This window comes from Aethalodelphis obliquidens, unplaced genomic scaffold (genome assembly GCF_003676395.1).
Source record: "Aethalodelphis obliquidens isolate GAN/ISIS:26980383/991018 unplaced genomic scaffold, ASM367639v1 scaffold27, whole genome shotgun sequence".
Lineage (NCBI taxonomy): Eukaryota > Metazoa > Chordata > Mammalia > Artiodactyla > Delphinidae > Aethalodelphis > Aethalodelphis obliquidens.
Window position 1 is genome coordinate 9,919,351 of NW_020837971.1, and position 20,967 is coordinate 9,940,317.

A 20,967-nucleotide genomic window follows, 5' to 3' on the forward strand; every position below is an offset into this window, starting at 1 on the left:
GTGCGTCCCAACTTCAGCACTGCACCTCAGGTTTGCTCATGAGAAGCCAGAAACGAAGGCACAGGTGATTTTGCACTTTAACTCCGCCTAACTGTAGCAGGTAGCATATTTATTTTCTTGCTCAATAATTTCTTTTTTAATGGCAATGACTTGATCTTCCAACTGTTTCAGCTGATCAGCTTTTTCTTGTCTACTTAGATTCAAAGCTTGGATCTTTGTTTCTAAATCTTAAAGAAGAAAATGGAGTAAATGTTTAAGTAGGTCCCATTTGTTTATTTTTATTTTCATTACTCTAGGAGGCGGATCAAAAGAGATCCTGCTGCGATTTATGTCAGAGTGTTCTGCCTATGTTTTCCTCTAAGAGTTTCATAGTATTCAGTCTTACATTTAGGTCTTTAATCCATTTTGAGTTTATTTTTGTGTATGGTGTTAGAGAATGTTCTAATTTCATTCTTTTACATGTAGCTGTCCAGTTTTCCCAGCACCACTTATTGAAGAGAGTCTCTTTTCTCCATTGTATATTCTTGCCTACTTTGCCACAAATTAGGTGACCATAGGTGCATGGGTTTATCTCTGGAGTTTCTATCCTGTTCCACTGATCTATATTTCTGGTTTTGTACCAGAAATTGTTTTGATTACTGTAGCTTTTGTTTTGATTACTGTAGCTTTATAGTATAGTCTGAAGTACCATATTGTTTTGATTACTGTACTTTATTGTACCATATTGTTTTGATTACTGTAGCTTTATAGTATAGTCTGAAGTCAGGGAACCTGATTCCTCCAGCTCCGTTTCTCTTTCTCAAGATAGCTTTGGCTATTTGGGGTCTTCTGTGTGTCCATACAAATTAAAAATAGAGCTACCATATGATCCAGCAATCCCACTCCCAGGCATATATCCAGAGAAAACCATAATTTGAAAAGATACATGTACCCCAATATTCATTGCAGCACTATTTACAATAGCCAGGACATGGAAGCAACCTAAATGTCAATTGATGGATGAATGGATAAAGAAGATGTGGTACATATATATAATGGAATATTATTCAGCCATAAAAAGAACAAAATAATGCCATTTGCAGCAACGTGGATGGACCCAGAGATTGTCATGCTGAGTCAAGTAAGTCAGACAGAGAAAGACAAATAACATATGACATTGCTTATATGTGGAACTAAAAAATGGTACAAATGAACTTATTTACAAAACAGAAATAGAGTCACCGATGTAGAAAACAAACTTACGGTTACCAAGGGGGGAAGGGGAGAAGGGATACACTGGGAGATTGGGATGGACATACACACACTACTAGGTATAAAATAGATAACTAATAAGGACCTACTGTATAGCACAGGAAACTCTACTCAATACTTTGTAATGACTTACAAGGGAAAAGAATCTACAAAAGAATGGTATATGTATATGTGTAACTGATTCACTTTGCTACACAGCAGAAACTAACATAACATTGTAAATCAACTGTACTCCAATAAAAATTAATTTAAAAAAAGTGGAGTAAATGATATCTATTTGATAGATTCCTCCTGGATACCCATGTTATAACAAACACAGGGATTTATATGTCAATTAAGGACATATTTAGTTTTCTGTTTTGATTCAATGGATAAAGCACTTATTTTCACCAGATTTCTCAAGGTTTTCACCTAAATCAGCAAATTGATATTTTTGTCTAAAGCTAGTTAGAATTCATTAGAAATGAAAAGACAGAGGACAAGCCTTGATTGGATTTGGTGAAGTGCTGTATTTTCAAAGGTTTGTTCTTCCTATATTCACTTTTTTTTAACATCTTTATTGGAGTATAATTGCTTTACAATGGTGTGTTAGTTTCTGCTTTATAACAAAGTGAATCAGTTATACACACACATGTTCCCATATCCCTTCCCTCTTGCATCTCCCTCCCTCCCACCCTCCCTATCCCACCCCTCTAGGTGGTCACAAAGCACCAAGCTGATCTCCCTGTGCCATGTGGCTGCTTCCCACTAGCTATCTATTTTACGTTTGGTAGTGTATATATGTCCATGCCACTCTCTCACTTTGTCACAGCTTACCCTTCCTCCTCCCCATATCCTCAAGTCCATTCTCTAGTAGGTCTGTGTCTTTATTCCTGTCTTGCCCCTAGGTTTTTTATGACCATTTTTTTCTTAGATTCCATATATATGTGTTAGCATACGGTATTTGTTTTTCTCTTTCTGACTTACTTCACTCTGTATGACAGACTCTGGGTCCATCCACCTCACTACAAATATCTCAATTTTGTTTCTTTTTATGGCTGAATAATATTCCATTGTATGTATGTGCCACATCTTCTTTATCCATTCATCCGATGATGGACACTTAGGTTGCTTCCATGTCCTGGCTATTGTAAATAGAGCTGCAATGAACATTTTGGTACATGAGTCTTTTTGAATTATGGTTTTCTCAGGCTATATGCCCAGTAGTGGGATTGCTGGGTTGTATGGTAGTTCTATTTTTAGTTTTTTAAGGAACCTCCATACTGTTCTCCATAGTGGCTGTATCAATTTACATTCCCACCGACAGTGCAAGAGTGTTCCCTTTTCTTCACAGCCCCTCCAGCATTTATTTTTTCTAGATTTTTTGATGATGGCCATTCTGACCAGTGTGAGGTGATAACTCATTGTAGTTTTGATTTGCATTTCTCTAATGATTAATGATGTTCAGCATTCTTTCATGTGTTTGTTGGCAATCTGTATATCTTCTTTGGAGAAATGTCTATTTAGATCTTCTGCCCATTTCTGGATTGGGTTGTTTGTTATTTTGTTATTGAGCTGCATGAGCTGCTTGTAAATCTTGGAGATTAATCCTTTGTCAGTTGCTTCATTTGCAAATATTTTCTCCCATTCTGAGGGTTGTCTTTTGGTCTTGTTTACGGTTTCCTTTGCTGTGCAAAAGCTCTGAAGTTTCATTAGGTCCCATTTGTTTATTTTTGTTTTTATTTCCATTTCTCTAGGAGGTGGGTCAAAAAGGATCTTGCTGTGATTTATGTCATGGAGTGTTCTGCCTATGTTTTCCTCTAAGAGTTTGATAGTGTCTGGCCTTACATTTAGGTCTTTAATCCATTTTGAGTTTATTTTTGTGTATGGTGTTAGGGAGTGTTCTAATTTCATACTTTTACATGTACCTGTCCAGTTTTCCCAGCACCACTTACTGAAGAGGCCATCTTTTCTACACTGTATAGTCTTGCCTCCTTTATCAAAGATAAGGCGACCATATGTGCATGGGTTTATCTCTGGGCTTTCTATCCTGTAAGTGTCCATCACTTTAGGGCTTCCCAATCTTTCAGGAAATAGACTGAAGATATTTTTTTTAAAAGACATGTTCATTTCTTCATTCTTCTCTGCTGATATGGAAGTCCCTGAACAGTAAAAGCAAAGTGATGCTTTTCACTCTTATCCAACCATGCATCCATCTATGAACCCATCCATGCATTTATCCATGAATCCATCCATGCATACATCCATGTGTCTATCCATGCATCCATCCACTCACTTATCCATCCTTCATCCAACAAATACCTGAGAATTATAGTAAACCCTAACCAGGAGCCCATAGAGTAGTGGATAGAAGAGGCACAGAGAGCTATAGTTAACAGTGTGAAGTGGCCTTTAGAAAAGAAACTGACCTTAGGTTTAAGTGGAACTTCTAAAGGAAGGAAGGTAAATGTTCCACTTCACTTGGTCATATCACACCTGGATACTCAGTTGGTTTGGAGTAACTGTCAAACTAGCATGTAGCATGTGTTTAGAGGAACAAGCTAGATTGCTGGAGAAATATGAAATTGTCTTGTGAACAAAAGTTGAATTAACTTTTATGTTTACATTTCATACAGAGAAAGAAGATTCAGGGCGTGTGCTATAGCTATTTTCAAGTATTTGTGGCCAGAAAAGCAGAGTAAATGTGTTTTTGGTCATCCTGAAGACACAGAATGGAACACAGCAGGTGAAAGCCCCATGAAGGAGGATTTTTGTCTGAATACAGAGAACTTTCTAGTAGTCACAGCAGTTCAAAGACTAAGGAGCTGCTTTGGAAGGTGGTGAGCATTCTATCACCAGAAACTTTCAAATACGGCCCATCTGGGATTGAACAGGGGAGTCAGCATTGGAAGGGTATCTGTACGAAAAGAAAAATAGATCCTTGGGTTTCTACCAAGGAAGTTAACAAGATCGTGCTGGATACTTTTCATTTGCCCCACCAGATCCTTGACCCATCCTGCTCTGTGTCCTGGAGAGAAAGGCAGCCTCCACAGATGACATCACCTGGCTCCCTTGACCTCTGGCTTTCGTTCACACTTGGCCACTGGCCAGTTCTGAGAAGTGATCAGAGGGTGGCAAGAGCGAGCAGAATGCACCCTTGGTGAGCAGCAGGGTTCTGGCAGTCCTGCCCTCTCTCAAGTCCAGCTCCTGCAGGGTGGCCTCCTCCCTTCTGTCCTCGTACTCACAGTGCTGCTTCCCAGCACGCACACTCCTCCTTCCCGTGGCTCATTCAGGTCCAGGGATGCTAATGGCTTCTCTGCTGGTCACCCAGGGCCTCCAAACCCTTGGTTGATTCCCTTAATTCCTGTGTTGTTTTTTTTTTTCTTCTAGTTCCTTCCACCAAGAAATAGAGTCTATTTACCCTCTCTCCCCAAACCAGGTCCAGGTTTACAAGTTGTTTTGACCAATAGAAAGTGGAAGAAATGATGTTGCTGGACCTCAATCAAGAGCCTCGCGCCTTCTGCCCATTCTTACGGAACCCTGTGACCACCAGGCTCTAAAGCAGCCTGGAATGAAAGACCCTGTGGAGAGAGGCCCAGCATCTCTGCCAAGCCTGGGCCCTGGCAGACCTGCCAGCTGACCCATCAGACAATGCGGCTGCTTGAGGAACAACCCAGGAGAGACCTGCACCACCCGGAGAACCCACACACACACAGTGCACGCTTGTTGTTCTAAGCCATTACATTGGGGGAACAGTTTGTGATGCAGTAAATAGATAAGTGAGACAACTCCGCTTATAAACACACAATCCAGAATTACATCCAAGTGTGCTTTTTGTTTCTTACTGGGATGCTGACTGACACAAAGCTCCACGGAGGGACCCTGGCTGCAGACTGGGGCCCACTCCCCACTCTCTCCGCTTTGACCTCGTCAAGTTAAGTCAGGGCTCCTTTCTGGAATCCCATGGGCATCTCTTCCTAACCGATGGGAATAGAGCACAGACCTTGTGGTTCAGCCTCTTCTTAAGTGGCAGAGTTGGGAAGATGGCCAAACCACTGTCTTAGTTTCCTATCTTGTTGAGTTGTGCAAACAGCCTTATGGTGAGAAGAAAAAAAAAGTACTAGAATGCATTACTTTTGACCTGAGAAGTCGCCTGACTCAAACTTCTTCTCTTCCAACTTAATTTTAAGAACTGTGAAAGTTTTAGTCTATGGGGAAAAGTGGCAATAATGCAGACCCTGACATAAAATATAAGACAGAAAAGGTCCTCCCAGTGTTTTTGTTCTCACAGGAAGGACCAAGGTCTGGGAATAATAGAAACTGATTTTTCATGGTATCGCCTATGGAGTGCAAGGTAAAAACAACATTTGTCTTTTTGAATCTTTCCTAGTATTTCCTTTTTTAATTATTAAGAAAATACTGAAAGTGAAAAAAACTCACTACTTTTTACAACAATGCTGTAAATGTAAAAAGTAGTGTTTTCCTCTTCACCCTCCTTGCCCCCACAGATATCTAATGGTAACAGTTTGGTATGTATTTTTCCTGACTTTGGCCCACACTAATGTTGCATTCTCATTTTTTTCATTTCATAACAATGATATAAATAGTTGTAGGGCCAATGACTCATTTTATAATAAAGTAGCATTTGTAAGTGAGAGTTGGTTTTTTTTGGCCCCGTCCTGCGGCATGTGGGATCTTACTTCCCCTACCAGGGATCGAACCCGTGCCCTCTGCATTGGGAGTGCAGAGTCTTAACTACTGGACTGCCAGGGAAGTCCCTGGGTTATTTTAGTATTTTGAGAGTTACTTATATTCGAAATGAATATGGTTAATTTTAACGTTGTGGGAGACAATAAATAAAACTAGAAGTAAAACTAGACCACTTATCATTCAATATTTCTTAATGATTTAGAGGTGGTTCAGGACATGATGATTGCCCAGAACAATCATGAGTATCAGCTGTGGAAAAAAACACCGATTACCTTTCTGATTGTATGTGTTCTATGTTTGCTACACTTTTAGTGCATCAAAATTTCCATTTTTTTCAAGAGTATGTTTCCTTTCTGGATTGCTACCTACAGACCCATGATAAATGACTTAGCACCCTAGAGTCTAGATCGTAACTCCAAAAAAGTAACTTGCAGGAGAGGAGAAAATGAGCAGCACAGCTTAGGACAGGGTTTTCCAACCTCGGCACCATTGGTACTTCGGGCAGAATAATTGTTCATTATCAGGGGGATGTCCTGTGCATTACAGGACGTTTAGCAACATCCCTGGCCTCCGTCCACTAGAATGTTAGTTGCACCACTAGTTGTGACACGCAGAAATGTATTCAGACATTTTTATCCCCAGGGGAGGGGATAAAATCACCCCTGGTTGAGAAGTACCAAGTTAGGACAAGGGCATTTCAAAGTGACCATAGGCAATCTCAGTGTGTTCCAATTAATGCAGACAGAGCTCATCAGTACTTGTTGACATAAAATCAGGCACGAGGCATATTCCCTTACAGTCACAAACCCACCTCCTACTTCTCTCTCCTCGGTGGACTCAGAAGTGGTTAAACTGTGTCAACGATAAATTGAAATTCGTATATGTCCTACCAGAAAGGTGGAGTATTATGATGTTATTGTCCAACTGCGGGAGTGGGTAAAAGGATAGAGAGAACTACCACATGGTCCAGGAATCCCGGATTTGTGTATATATCTGAGAAAACCAAATCTGTATCTCAAAGAGATATCTGTACTCCTGTGTTCACTGCAGCACTATTCACAAGAGCCAAGACATGGAAACAACCTGAGCGTCTGTCAATGGATGACTGGATAAGGAAAGTGTGAGAGGCATATATACACACATCAGATATATACACATGTATGTATAAATATAATTCATCATTACAAACAAGGAAATCCTGCCATTTGCAACAACATGAACGAACCTAGAGGACATTACGCTAAATGAAAGTAAGCCAGAGAAAGACAAATCTGTATGATATCACTTATATACGGAATCTAAAAAAAAAAAGTTGAACTCACAGAATGAGTAGAATGGTGGTTGCCAGGGGTTGGGGGATGGGGAAATGGGGGGAGATGTTGGTCAGAGTACAGACTTCCAGTTATAAGATGAATGGGTTCTGGGGATCAATCAGATTGTATTGTATATGTGGGTAGATCTGAAGCATTCTCACCACATACACACAAAAAGTAAACATGTGAGGTGGTGGACGTGTTAACTGTGGTAATCATTTCACAATGTACACGTCCATCAAATCATCACGGGGTACACTTTAAATACATACAATTCTATGTGTCAATTATACCTCAATAAAGCTGGGAACGTCTAAAGAATAGATACCTGTTATTCTTCTTATCTTGTCCTCTGTATCTGCAGCCAGTTTGCTGCATCTCTTAGCTGTTTCACTTTCCCTAAGGTTTCCTTTGTCAGTCCTGGCGCGCTTGTCTTATGCTGAAGAATAGCTTATTGACATTGTAGCTCAACAAGCTCCTGTAACAAAGCAACACTCCCGTCATCAGAAAATATTTATAAAGCATGCACACGTGCGTGATGTTTGCCTGATAACGTTCATAAAAGGGATGAGCGGCGACCATCATCCAGTCAGTGACGCTTGAGTCACTCTGATATTTCCGACAGGGCTTTTATTTGCATGGTTTGGGTCGTTTTTTTCAGGTTGAAAAAATGCTCAGCTTTAGTTAGTCACAAATAAAATGTTTCTGTTACAAAATATCAAGGCTTTTTTCACGTTAAGGCAACGATTTGTCCTGAACTATGTTAAGGTCAGAGATAACAGGACAGAACTGAGCCAGTTCGGCCCGTGACAAACGTTTGGTTCAGTCGGGTCGAACAGCTGCAAGTGCAAGGTGAAGGTCAGAGAGAGTGGTGAAGGTTCAGAAGCAGCAAGGACACAGTATTTGGTTGGCACAAAGGTGAAAGGGGCATGAGGAAGGAAGGGAGGCAGGGAGGCAGGAAGGTATGAAGGGCTCCTTGCGTTTAGAAGGGAAATCTTCAGGGTCAGCCTGAGTGGTTGACAACTTGGAACGTTACATAGACGAATAACCACCAGACCCAGGAATGCACTATGGAAGTGGTAGAGGGTGGGCAGGAATCACCTTTCTCAACCTCTGTTCCATAGAAAATGCCCTCAACTCCCAAGTCAGTGGAACACGTACCCAGCACATTAGGAATTAAGAGCAAGAGAATACACCAGTTACAAGAACACTTCAACCTCTTTCTTTTGCTTAAGCTGCTGTATTAATGTGACCAACCAAAGATTTCCTGCTAAGAAAATGAGTTGATAGCTTCTTTCAGCAACCGAAATGAACAGGCCATTTTCCACAACTGTTTCATGAACTCACTCTGATTTTTGTAACTTGATCTATTCTCTTTGGCAGATGACTTTCACTTCTTTATTTTGTGATTTAATTAGAGTAAAGGGATCAATCAGATTGTATTGTATATGTGGGCAGATCTGAATACATACAGTATAGACCCATGACATAAATTGTGAATGGTTGGAAGTTTAGGAAAAATTTGCCTAAGATGTCACTAGTAATACGGGATGCGTAGATGGGGCTAAACAATCTAACGTAATCTGGCCAAAAACCTGTCTTCTTTGAAGACAGCACTCCACTTACAGAAGCATCTCCATGCCCAGCGGGGTCCCTACAAACATGCACTGCTGAGCATGGGCCAGCACTAAAGGAAATGCTGACCAATGGCACAAAAATCTGGGGTGAAGGGATTATCCTTCAAAGAAGCACGGTTGTCTGCTCTTAGTGGCAGGGGTAGGACCAGCGACCTCCTCGAGGCCCCCAGCCTGGCGCCGGGCCGATTCAGCCTGAGCTCCCACACGGACGGCCTCGTCTCTATTCCTTTGCAACTTGGTCTGCAGCCGGGCAAGTCCACCCTCCAGCGCTGACTGTTGCTTTGCTAAATCCAGCTCAGTCTCCCGGGCCTGATTTTCAGCCTGTTGTTGATTGAAAGACCAGGAAGGAGACAGTCTCTCTAAGCAACAAACAAGAAAATACATGATGTAATGAGCCCTCTGAAGACAAGCTAGGTGTAAAGGGAAAGGAGATCATGCCTTTGCTTTTTCTGTTCCTTAAAAAAATGTTATAAAAAAATACTTCAGACAGACAAGAGGTTCTAGGAGAAGATGTGGCACGTATCCGTGTACCCACCAGCTGGCTTAAGAACAAGTATTGCCAGTGAGCCAAGACCCTGGGTGGCCCACCATCATCACCCCCTCCCCCGCAAAGGTCACCACTACTCTGAATCTAATATTTCTCATTCCATATACTTCTACATGCTTTGAACTCTATCTTATTTGGTATTTCTAACAATATACAGTATTTTCTACTTTTAAACTTTATGCAAATACATCATCCTGTGTATTTCTGCAGCTTGAATTTTTTAATTCAAAATTATTCTGGTACAGGTCACCTAAGTTAATTTGCACAACTCTTTTTATTCTTTTTTTATCCTTTATTTTTTTAATTCTTTACTCACTTTTACCAATTGAAAGTGTTCCATTGTTTGAATATACAAAAATTTACTCTTCTGTTTTCCGATGGATGCGGGTGGCTTCTAATTTTTTTCTCCCTTATAAACAATAACGAACACCTTATACTTGTTTCTTATTTCGGCGACTATACTTGTCACGTCTAGAAGTCTGACAGGTCATTTGTTATCTCTTGTTCTTTGGTCAAACTTTCATGCCTTCTTTGATTTTTCTTAAGCGTAATAAACATTCTTATTTTGTACTGGATATCCAATAAAGGTAATACCCAAAGTCTCCTGCATTCTGACTCTGTTTACTGTTACTGATGGCCTCTTGCTTAAGGCAATTTGTTTCTTTATTGTGTGTTTTAAGGGAATCCTTTGAGGCTTGGTTTTAAGGTACATTCCTTTGGAAAGGATTTCTTATGGCCTCTGTCAGGCATCTGAGGGCCCTGACAACCCAGGAGCACTTTAAATGACATTTTTAGCTTGGTTTACCAGGGCCACCCAGGTAGTACAAATTCTGGCCTCATCTCACCTGAGAGCCAGCTTGTTAATAATTCTTAGTGAAGACTCTCCCCCTCCACGCACAGGCTAATATCTTTACCGCCTCTTCCTCTCTCTGAAATAGTTTAACATTTCCTTGAGGGTTTGCCTTTTGGGGTCTCCTCTCTATGCAGGGGTCTCATCCCCTCCTTGCATGGGTTTCATTTTCTGTCTATTACTCATGGCAGCCAGGGAAACCAACAGCTTTAATACGCCAGGGACTGACAGCTACCCTCTGCCTGCTTCATTATCTGTCTGGATCATGTTTTCCGGTCATTATTGGCCTCTGAAGATTTCCTCCATTTTTTACCAATTCAGCTATGCATTTAACAAATTGTTAAAACATCTAATCTTTTCAGGTTTTTTCCTACTAGATGGCTCCTTGATATACTGGTCCACCATGCTGTTAGAAATCGAAGCCCCTTCCTAGGCCCTCGAGCATAGGTGGGAGTTTTTCTAGAGCAGGAATCTTGAAGCTTTTTCTGTAAAGGGGCTGCTAGTAAATATTTTACACTTTGTAGTCCATAAAATCTCTGTTGCAACTATTCAACTCTGTGCCATTGTAGTGCAAAAGCATCCATGGACAATATGTGGCTGAATTCCAATAAAACGGTGTGACTTCGGATACAACAGTTGGTGGGTCCCTGTGGCCCTTGGGCTGCATTTTGCCAACCCCTGTTCTAGAGTAGATGCCTAGAAGGGGAAAACCTGGAGACCGTCTTTATTTTTTGCTCCTGTATATATGCAACCTCTTCATATGTGAGCTTTTTATTTCCAGGTGCATGACTTCCTGTGCTGGTGCCTTCTGCTTTTCTTTTCAGGATGCAGGTACTTAGATATCTAAGACTCCGGGGAAGAACAGAGACTGAGAAGCTTGCAATCTGCTGGGAAGAGGATGTGCTGGAGAGAGATACATCACAGACTCTCAGTCTAGGTCCTGTTCTGCCCTCCAGCTGCCAGGCTTCCTCTTCTGGATCCATCCCCTGGGTTAAACCGTGGCTTTACTCCTGCCAAACAGTGGATGGAACCCTTTCTTTCAGGTAAGATAGTCTTTCAGTCTTAGGATACGCTGATGAGATTTCACGCATATTTTGTTATAAAAATCTGGCAACAATTAACTTAATTTCTTTGGTTGGTGAGCTTTCAGAAGTCCATTACTTTCCCTGGTATCAGAAGGGATAAATACTGGCCTCACATCTACCATTAATTAGCTGCGAGACATTAGGTAAGTGACTTAACCTCCGCGAGTCTTAGTTTCTTCATCTACAAGCTGATGGTAACAACACCTGCTTTGTCCCCCAGTGAGATGAAATAATGCCGGGATAACTCTGTAGAACGTTAATTAAACGCATAATACTATCATAATCTTATTTATCATCATAATAATTCCATCAGACAGGTAAGATGAGATGTAAAAACTGTGCTGTCTTCACACTCAAAGTCTATTTCAGGTTAGTTTCAAGGAAGATAGAGAAATACCTGCAGTGCGTTCTTTTTTATTTTTGTTGTCTGGGCAGTCAGCTGTGTGATGGTAGAATCTGCCCGTACTTGAGTGATTTGAACTTGTTGCAACTTATTCAACATTTTGTCGAGATTTAATAGAACATTTGCTGCTTTTCTAAGATATTAACATATCAGATTAGATAAATATACAATTATTCATTTATTTCACCTTAAGAGTTCATTCGACTCAACAAAAACTTTACTGAATTATTCATAAAGTCAATTGAAATCACTCTTAAGCAAGGCAAAGTGCTGAAGTCTTCCTCTTGAGACACAGGTACATTTAGCTGCCAGTAAAAGCACATACATATGCATGCACAGATACAGATTTTGCCAGATATGGAAATCAAGGATACAGGTCTCGTTTCTTCTTAACTTGTCATAAACAGAGAGGTTTGGGGGATAAAACTGCCAAGCTTGGAACCAAAAAAAACTATCTTCGGCCAATTCCAGTTCTCTGATTTCTCAAACTTAAGTAAGTAACGCTCTTGAAATCCTGATTGGAGTAGGGGGCGGGGTAGTCAAGAGGCTCCAGAGGGAGCAAAAGAGAAGGAAAGGCCCTGCGTTTTCAGGCTGTGTTTATTCAGGTTTATTTAAGCTTCGCTGACATTCCAGCTGCCCAGGGGCCCAGTCAGAGGTTACCATCACAAGCTTTCCAGGTGACAGTCTATTTTACAGAACTGAGCACACCTCAAGTCAACATTCACCAGATACTTAGGTCTGTGGGTTCAGAGGCACCTTTGCAAGAAGGTACAAAGTCAGGGAACTAGATCTTAGCAGAGGCATCATTAGAAATGCTTGTGTGAGAGCAAAAATAGCTAAATGGCAAAACAACCCCTTCCCCATCCAACCCAGCCTCTCCCCTTCCAGTGATAATCTTTCTCTCCGCTGAAGAGAAAAAAAACAAAACACAAAACTTTTTTTTTTTAAGAGCAGTTTAAGTTCACAGCACAACTGAGAGGAAGGTACAGGGATTTCCCACACACTCCCTGCCCTCACACATGCATAACCTGCCCCATTATCAACATCCTGCACCAGAGGGTCCATTTGTTACAAACGATGAACCTATACTGACGCATCGTAAACACCCGAAGTCCACAGTTTACTTTAGGGCTCACTCTTGGTGTTGTCCATTCTATGGGTCTGGACAAACATATAATGACATGTATTTATCATTATAGTATCAAACTGAGCATTTCCACTGTCCTAAAATTCCTGTGCTTGCCTATTCATCCTTCCCCTCAACCCCTGCAACCACTGATCTTTTTTTTTACTGTGTCTCCATAGTTTTGCCTTTTCTAGAATGTCCTATAGTTGGAATCATACGGTATATAGCTCTCCCTTTCTATACTTTTTTTTCTATACAATTACAGTGAGGGTTCTGGAGATTTTCCTTCTCATAACTCCCCCCCCATATCTTTTTACTGAATTCTTTTTTTCCTTTAGATTTTCAATGTACTGCTCATTATAGTAAATTTAGAAAGTACCCCAATAAAAGAAGAAAAAAGAAAAAAATATCAGGGAGGGAAAATTTACCAGTAATCCTACCACCTGTTAAGATATTGGCACATGCTAGCATTTTTGTCCTACCAGTTTTTTTCATTTCATGATTGAGATCCTCTTCTACATATAATCTGTTATATTCTTTTAATGAAGATTTTTTTTAACATCTTTATTGGGGTATAATTGCTTTACAATGGTGTGTTAGTTTCTGCTTTATAACAAAGTGAACCAGTTATACATATACATATGTTCCCATATCTCTTCCCTCTTGCGTCTCCCTCCCTCCCACCCTCCCTATCCCACCCCTCCAGGCAGTCACAAAGCACCGAGCTGATATCCCTGTGCTCTTTTTACAAGCATTAACATTACACTGTAAGAATCTCTGCATGTTACTAAAAATCCTTCGTCAACATCATTTTTAATTGCTGCATGATTGTGTCCAGTTGCTTAATCTTCCTAGTTTGAAATATTAAAAACAGAAGGGGCTGGGTTTTCAGTGGAGTCTGATGCACTTCACTTGTAGAGGTGGATGATGAGACAGTGAAGGCAGCTCAGGTATCAACTCTGCTTCTGGGAGTCCAAAATGGTGATGGGTGTTGATGATGGTACCATCATCCACTGACCCTATGACCTGGACTCACAGCACCCCATGATCATAAAAACATCAAGGTGGCTTTTCCTCTTTGCTTGGCTAAGTCGACAAGGGCAAAAGGAAGCAAGAGCTGGTTGACTTTGTGTACCGTATGTATCATTCTACTCCTGTATTACTCCTGGGGCACTCGTGTTCATTTCTTCTCTGTCTCACCGTCATATTTTTAATGTGATATACTTTCTTTAATCTAGATTTTCAAAGTACTAATATTGTAGTAAATACAGAAAGAAACAAAAATAGGTATGCAAGACGTAGAGAATGGACTTGAGGACACGGGGAGGGGGAAGGGTAAGCTGGGACGAAGTGAGAGAGTGGCATGGACATATATACACTACCAAACGTAAAATAGATAGCTAGTGGGAAGCAGCTGCATAGCACAGGGAGATCAGCTCGGTGCTTTGTGACCACCTAGAGGGGTGGGAGGGAGACACAAGAGGGAGGAGGTATGGGGATATACGCATATGTATAGCTGATTCACTCTGTAATACAGCAGAAACTAACACACCATTGTAAAGCAGTTATACTCCAATAAAGATTTTTAAAAAAATAAATAGGTATGCAAGAAAGGAAGAATACACAGACAGTCCCAGCACTTGTTAAGATATTGGCATATAATTAATACATGGCATTTATTGGTGTATATTGGTATAAGGAGGTAACAAACACTGGAAGGGCATTCAGAGACTAAGGAAAACGGGAAACCAGCATCTCTGCACAATGCCTCCCAGCTTCCCAGCTTTCTGGGGCACCTCCACAGACAGCTTAGTCCTCATTTTGGGCAGTGAACTATCAGAGGGTAATTTCATTTGAACGTTATAGCTCCTTAGGCAAATATTTTTCAGATGGCCTTTTGGCAGATGGTCTGTTAAGAGGAGGAGGAGAATATTAATACTGTACTTACTCAGCTGCTTTTGCCTTCACCAAAACCTTTTGGGCTCCATCTGCTGCTTTATGTAGCCTGTTCTCCTCTGTCCTGTAGTCCTCACAGAGTTGCAAAAGTTTCCGTATTTTGTCAAATTCATGGGTCAGATTTTGCAATGTTACTGGTAGGTGGATGTCAAGCACACGATTTGCAACCCTCTCTATGTCCTCTGGAGGCGCGTTATCCTCCTAAATAAGAAGACGGGTCTTAGGTAATTGTGTCTCCTTATCATTCTACCTTGTAAATATCACCACAATGAATTCTAAGTTAATTTGCATTTGATGATGTGTCCCTAGAATACAAGGATTATTGTATATGTCTCACAGATGCTTCTTCATCCTCAATTTTCCCTTCTCTCTGAAAGAAATGCTGCTCATGTAAAGCTGAATTCATTCAATGCTTGTTGGAAAAACGAAAAATGACAGATTTGGAATACTGCGTGTGCTACAAAATGTCCTCACAAGAATTGCTTACTATAAGTACAGATTCAAAAGCAATTAAAATGTTTAGATGTCATTAAGATTCAAACACAATGGCAAACTATTATATATAGAATGGATAAACAACAAGGTCCTACTGTATAGCACAGGGAACTATCTTCAATACCCTGTGATAAACCATAATGGAAAATATAAAAAAGAATGTACATATGTATAACTGAATCACTTTGCTATATAGCAGAAATTAACAACATTATAAATCAACTATACTTCCATTTAAAAAAAGAGATTCGGGCTTCCCTGGTGGCGCAGTGGTTGAGAGCCCGCCGGCCGATGCAGGGAACGCGGGTTCGTGCCCCGGTCCGGAAAGATCCCACATGCCGCGGAGTGGCTGGGCCCGTGAGCCATGGACGCTGAGCCTGCGCGTCCGGAGCCTGTACTCCGCAACGGGAGAGGCCGCAACAGTGAGAGGCCCGCGTACCACAATAAAAAAAAGAAAAGAAAAGAAAAAAGAGATTCAAATACCATGAATGAGACAATGGGGAAGCACTGGGTTTGGACTCAACAAAACTCTACTCTAATCCTCCATGACATTAAAAAGGCTCACAGTTTTTGCTCACCAGCATAATTGGGTAATTATAACTGATGCTACTGCTCAAGGGCCTATTTTGAGAAGGGGATGCAACAAAACAGAGTAATTTACAGTATGATTAACGTATTATAAAGAAACTTTTAGGGAACTCCCTGGTGGTCCAGTGGTTGGCACTCTGTGCTTCCCTGGCAGGGGTCATGGGTTCGATCTCTGATTGGGGAACTAGGAGCCCGCATGCCGCCAAGTGCAGCCCGGGGACGGGGGCGGGGGGAAGAAACCTTTAAATACATCTATGTCCTGCTTTTCAGAAGAATAAAATTGGCCCCCTTTGAGAACTAAAGTGCGTAAGATGGACTCTCGGTATGTGGGGTAATAGCTCTTTGTCTCTCTCTGGCTCCTTATCGAGGCACAGATGCTGAGTGCCACGGCGGAAGTTAGAGATGAATCAGACACAGATCTGATCCTCAAGGAGTTCACTACCAAGTGGGGAATTATAAGTCACTTTAGATGATTACTGATCCCTTAAGACAGAAGTGATAAACATAAGCCAGAATGATGTGGGGTTCAGAGGCAGGAGAAAATACTTCAGGAAGAACTTCAAGACAGCATTTAAACCCGGTCTTGGAGGCCCGCACAGACTACATTTGTGGAGACGTGCAGTGAGAAGAGGGGTAAGGGCATTCTCTGCCGAGGACAAGCTCAGGGTGGAACAGGTAACAGTGCGTGGATCACTCCTGGCTGGCCAGTGGGGGGCGGGGGGGGGTGTCTAAAAAAGTAACTAAAAAAGCAAAAAAGTGTCTAAAAAAAAAAAAGGAGTGGAAGTTCAGGAAGGCTGGGAGCAGATCACACATGCCCCTAAATGTGACGCTAAGGAAACTGGACTTCATTCAAGAGACAATGTGGGGACTTCCCTGGTGGTTCGGTGGTTAAGACTCCACGCTCCCAATGCAGGAGGCCGCGGTTCGATCCCTGGTCAAGAAACTAGATTCCGCATGCGTGCCACAACTAAAACCCGGCACAGCTAAATAAATAAGTAAATAAATATTAAAAAAAAAAAAAAGGACAATGGGAGGTCTGGATAGCTGTTAGTAATTGAGTGACATGACCCCAGTACACATCTTCTTTGCACTCATTTCTGCCTTAGCTATTCTTGTTTAATATATAAAAGGAATATTTAACTTCCTTTTTTTTTGGCCACACCCTGCAGCTTGTGGGATCTTAGTTCCCCAACCAGGGATTGAACCCAGGCCCTGGCAATGAAAGCACAGAGTCCTAACCACTGGACTGCCAGGCAAGTCCCAAAAGGAATATTTTACTTCCTATAATGTTTTTGAAAAAAATGTGATGAGAATTCTTCATGAATAAGTTAACACTGTATTTTAAACAGAATCACGGAGTTGGCTCTTTCTAGAAATAGTAACTTTTGTTAAAAAAAAGTTCTAATAAAAAGTGAATTGAGGGGCTTCCCTGGTGGCGCAGTGGTTGGGAGTCCGCCTGCCGATGCAGGGGACACGGGTTCGTGCCCCGGTCCGGGAAGATCCCACATGCCGCGGAGCGGCTGGGCTCGTGAGCCATGGCCGCTGAGCCTGCGCGTCTGGAGCCTGTGCTCCGCAACGGGAGAGGCCACAACAGTGAGAGGCCCGCGTACAGAAAAAAAAAAAAAAAGTGAATTGAATTTAACCCCGTATTCAGTCATGAAACATTTTTGGCATTTATTATGAGATTAAAAATTCATATTCAAGTGATTATAAATTCACTTTCAGGAGAAGTGACACATAACTCTGTTAATAAGGAATTCAGACCGTAAGGAAAATATTAAGATGGTAAAAGAAGACCTGAATAGTGTGGCCACCATAAATGTAATGATCATTTTATTTGGGCCTTATAGCCAAGAAAAACAAAGAACTGGGTGGGTAAAGGGCACTGCTTCCCGGTGACCAAGAGTCTTGGACCCTGACCAGGAAAGTTCTTCTTATGGAATAGGATTTTTCTTGATGTCTAGTCTAATATTTATTGTAATAATCTGAGTTTTTTTCCCCTAATTCCTTAGGCTAATTAAAGTGACATTTTTATTAGAAACTTATTTAGTAGCAATGAGAACTAGTATAGGAGTAGGCTCTGTGACCGTTGCTGGAACTGAGGACGCTGTGGCAGCTCTGATTTCATCTTAGTTTTGGCGTCTGAATTGACTTGTATCTGCAGAAAGAGCTACCGTGTTCCTCACACAGTTCCTGGATCTGTGTCTAGTTAATATCAGTCTGTCTAGCTCGCTCACTGAAAACTTGCTTTTGAACAAACGAAATGTCCAGTTGACTGATCCCACACCCAATCATTTTTACTGCTTATTTTGGTCATTTTTACTGATCATTTTTACTCTCTATTCTTTTCTAATTTTGAAAATCAGTACTAAAGCTGCTAATACAATTTCTAGAAACAGTGAGATGGAAAGAATACTTGGCCACAGGGGTCTCTTATAAATAAATAGGTTTAATAAAGTGATTGCAAAGATTGTAACCGACATCTCTACTGTCTATTAATTCATGTGGAGAATATTAAATTATTGAATTTGGAAGATGGCTATAGGAAAGAAAGCCTCCTCAGATCAATTCCACGTAGTGTTGTACCCAAATGACATTATTTACCGAGAGCGAGATTTCCCGTCAATTTCCAGCTGTACTATTTGATTTTTATCTTTAACTAATAGTTCTCTGGAGTTTAAAACAAACCTTTCCGAAAATAAGGCACAATGAAGGACACTAAGTTCCTAATTATAATAATAATTCATAATAATAATGAATCCAATAGTTCCCCCTTTGGTCACAGAAAGCCAACATGAGTCTTGGAAAACAGTCAATAATATTTATCTAAAATAACCAATATTTTAGATGCCACCTCACTACAGTATTTGATACACTAACCAACAGCTGGCGTACCTTGATCTCACACACTCTGTCAGCAGAGAAAGTTGTGGAATCTGACAGTCTTCATGTTAGATTTTCCTTGTTTTAAAAAAAATAACTTTAAAGACCAAGTTCACTTCTTTGGAATTCTAACTAAATTCTAGGATGTATTACTAAACTAATCTTATACAGAGAGCCATATTATTTTTGATACAGAGTTAATATTTTGGAATTGTTTCCATGAAGAAATTTAAAATCAAGGAGTATATCATGATTCTGATTTAGCCATGCCATTTCCACTTAACGTAATATGGAGTTGGTTGTGATGTTTGAGTATAAATTAAAAAAGGAAGAAAAAGGAGGAGGATGGGGAGAGAGAAGAGGAGGAAGAGTGTGGGAGGGACAGAAACTAGTCCTAATTTTTTTTTTTTTTTTTTTGGCGGTATGCGGGCCTCTCACTGTTGTGGCCTCTCGTGCTGCGGAGCACAGGCTCCAGACGTGCAGACTCAGCGGCCATGGCTCACGGGCCTAGCCGCTCCACGGCATGTGGGATCTTCCCGGACCGGGGCACGAACCCGTGTCCCCTGCATCGGCAGGCGGACTCACAACCACTGCGCCACCAGGGAAGCCCCAGTCCTAATATTTAAAAGAAAAAAATTACCTAACAAGAACATTTTCAGCTTCTTGATTAAAAGATTCATTTTTTCTTCTTCAGATTCACTTTGGTTTTTCATATTCCTCAGTTTCTCACTTAGCTGTAAGGCATTGTTTTTGGAGACTTCTGCCAGTTTACTTATATTTTTGATCTGGAATAAGAAAAAAACAACAATGAAGCAAACATAACAATTAGGCACATTCTGTGACGTTTCCTTACTTAGCTGGACCAAATAGAGGTCACTAAAAATATAACAGAAGTCTACATAATTAAACAATAGATTCATGTTAAAGGACTCTTTTAAAAGTTGATATTATCTGTTTTCATTACCATGTTTTCTTAATAATGTGAACTTATCTCTTAAAACATTATTAGTGATCAAAATTGTTATTTGAAAACAATTATTGGTGTAGGACTAATGACTTTTCCTGATACAAATCGAAAACACAAATTCTGTTTTAATGACATGTTAGCATTCTATCATATCAACAAATGTCACAGAAATTACTTACAGTGATCATTATGTTTAGTAAGTTGAGAACATATTCTTTAATATAAGTTAAAATATTAAGTTTAAATAATAAGTTCAATATAAGTTAAAATACTCTTTTAAACATTCTTCTGATTCAGATAATGTACTTTCTTTGAGAGTAAAAACAAAGCATTCTTCCTTTTAATAAACGAGTTTGAACTCAGAGAAGGCTACAAAGATAAATTCCAGATACTGTGTACACTTGGTGGAGGAATGATAGAACTAAAATGTTTACAACCTAGAAGTGCAAATTCTTAACTGTGTGCTTTGAGATAGGTCACGGACTTTTTCTTGGAATTCCAACAAATGAGAGAAAGAGAAAAAACAAAGAGAAATAGGACAATATCATCTGCAAGTTGAGCTGTATTTAATAAATTAACTGTGACAGAAGCAGGGCTAATTAGGATCAAACATAGTTAAGGAAAAAAGAAAATCTCACTTTATTTCCCCACAAAAATAGGCAGACTAATTTAAGCAACACAGATTTTGTGGAGGATTTAATGGTAGTCACTGGCAAATGATGAAACAAAAAGAAATATTTACATGATTAAAAATATGTAATTTAATTTTTTGGAGTTGTTCCTTAATTCTCTAGAACTTTTTAAACTTTAAAATGGATAACGGTTGCTAAGAAAGATCTTAAAACTTCTCATCACAGGAAACAAAATGTAACTATGTGTGGTGATGAATGTTAACTAAATTTATTGTGCTAATCATTTTGCAATACATACATATATCAAATCATTATGTTGTATACCTAAAACGAATACAACATTCTACGTCAATTATATTTCAATAAAAAAATAAAAGGGAGAAGCAGTGAGTAAGAAGGCATAGAAGATGAGAATTCCAGAAATAAATACTCTGGACAGGAAGCACCGAATTATACACATGAAATCTCAGTGTACATTAGTCGATGCCATATTCAGAAAGAAAGAGATTGCTAAATTACTTCACTCTTAAAACATCTCTCTGCAA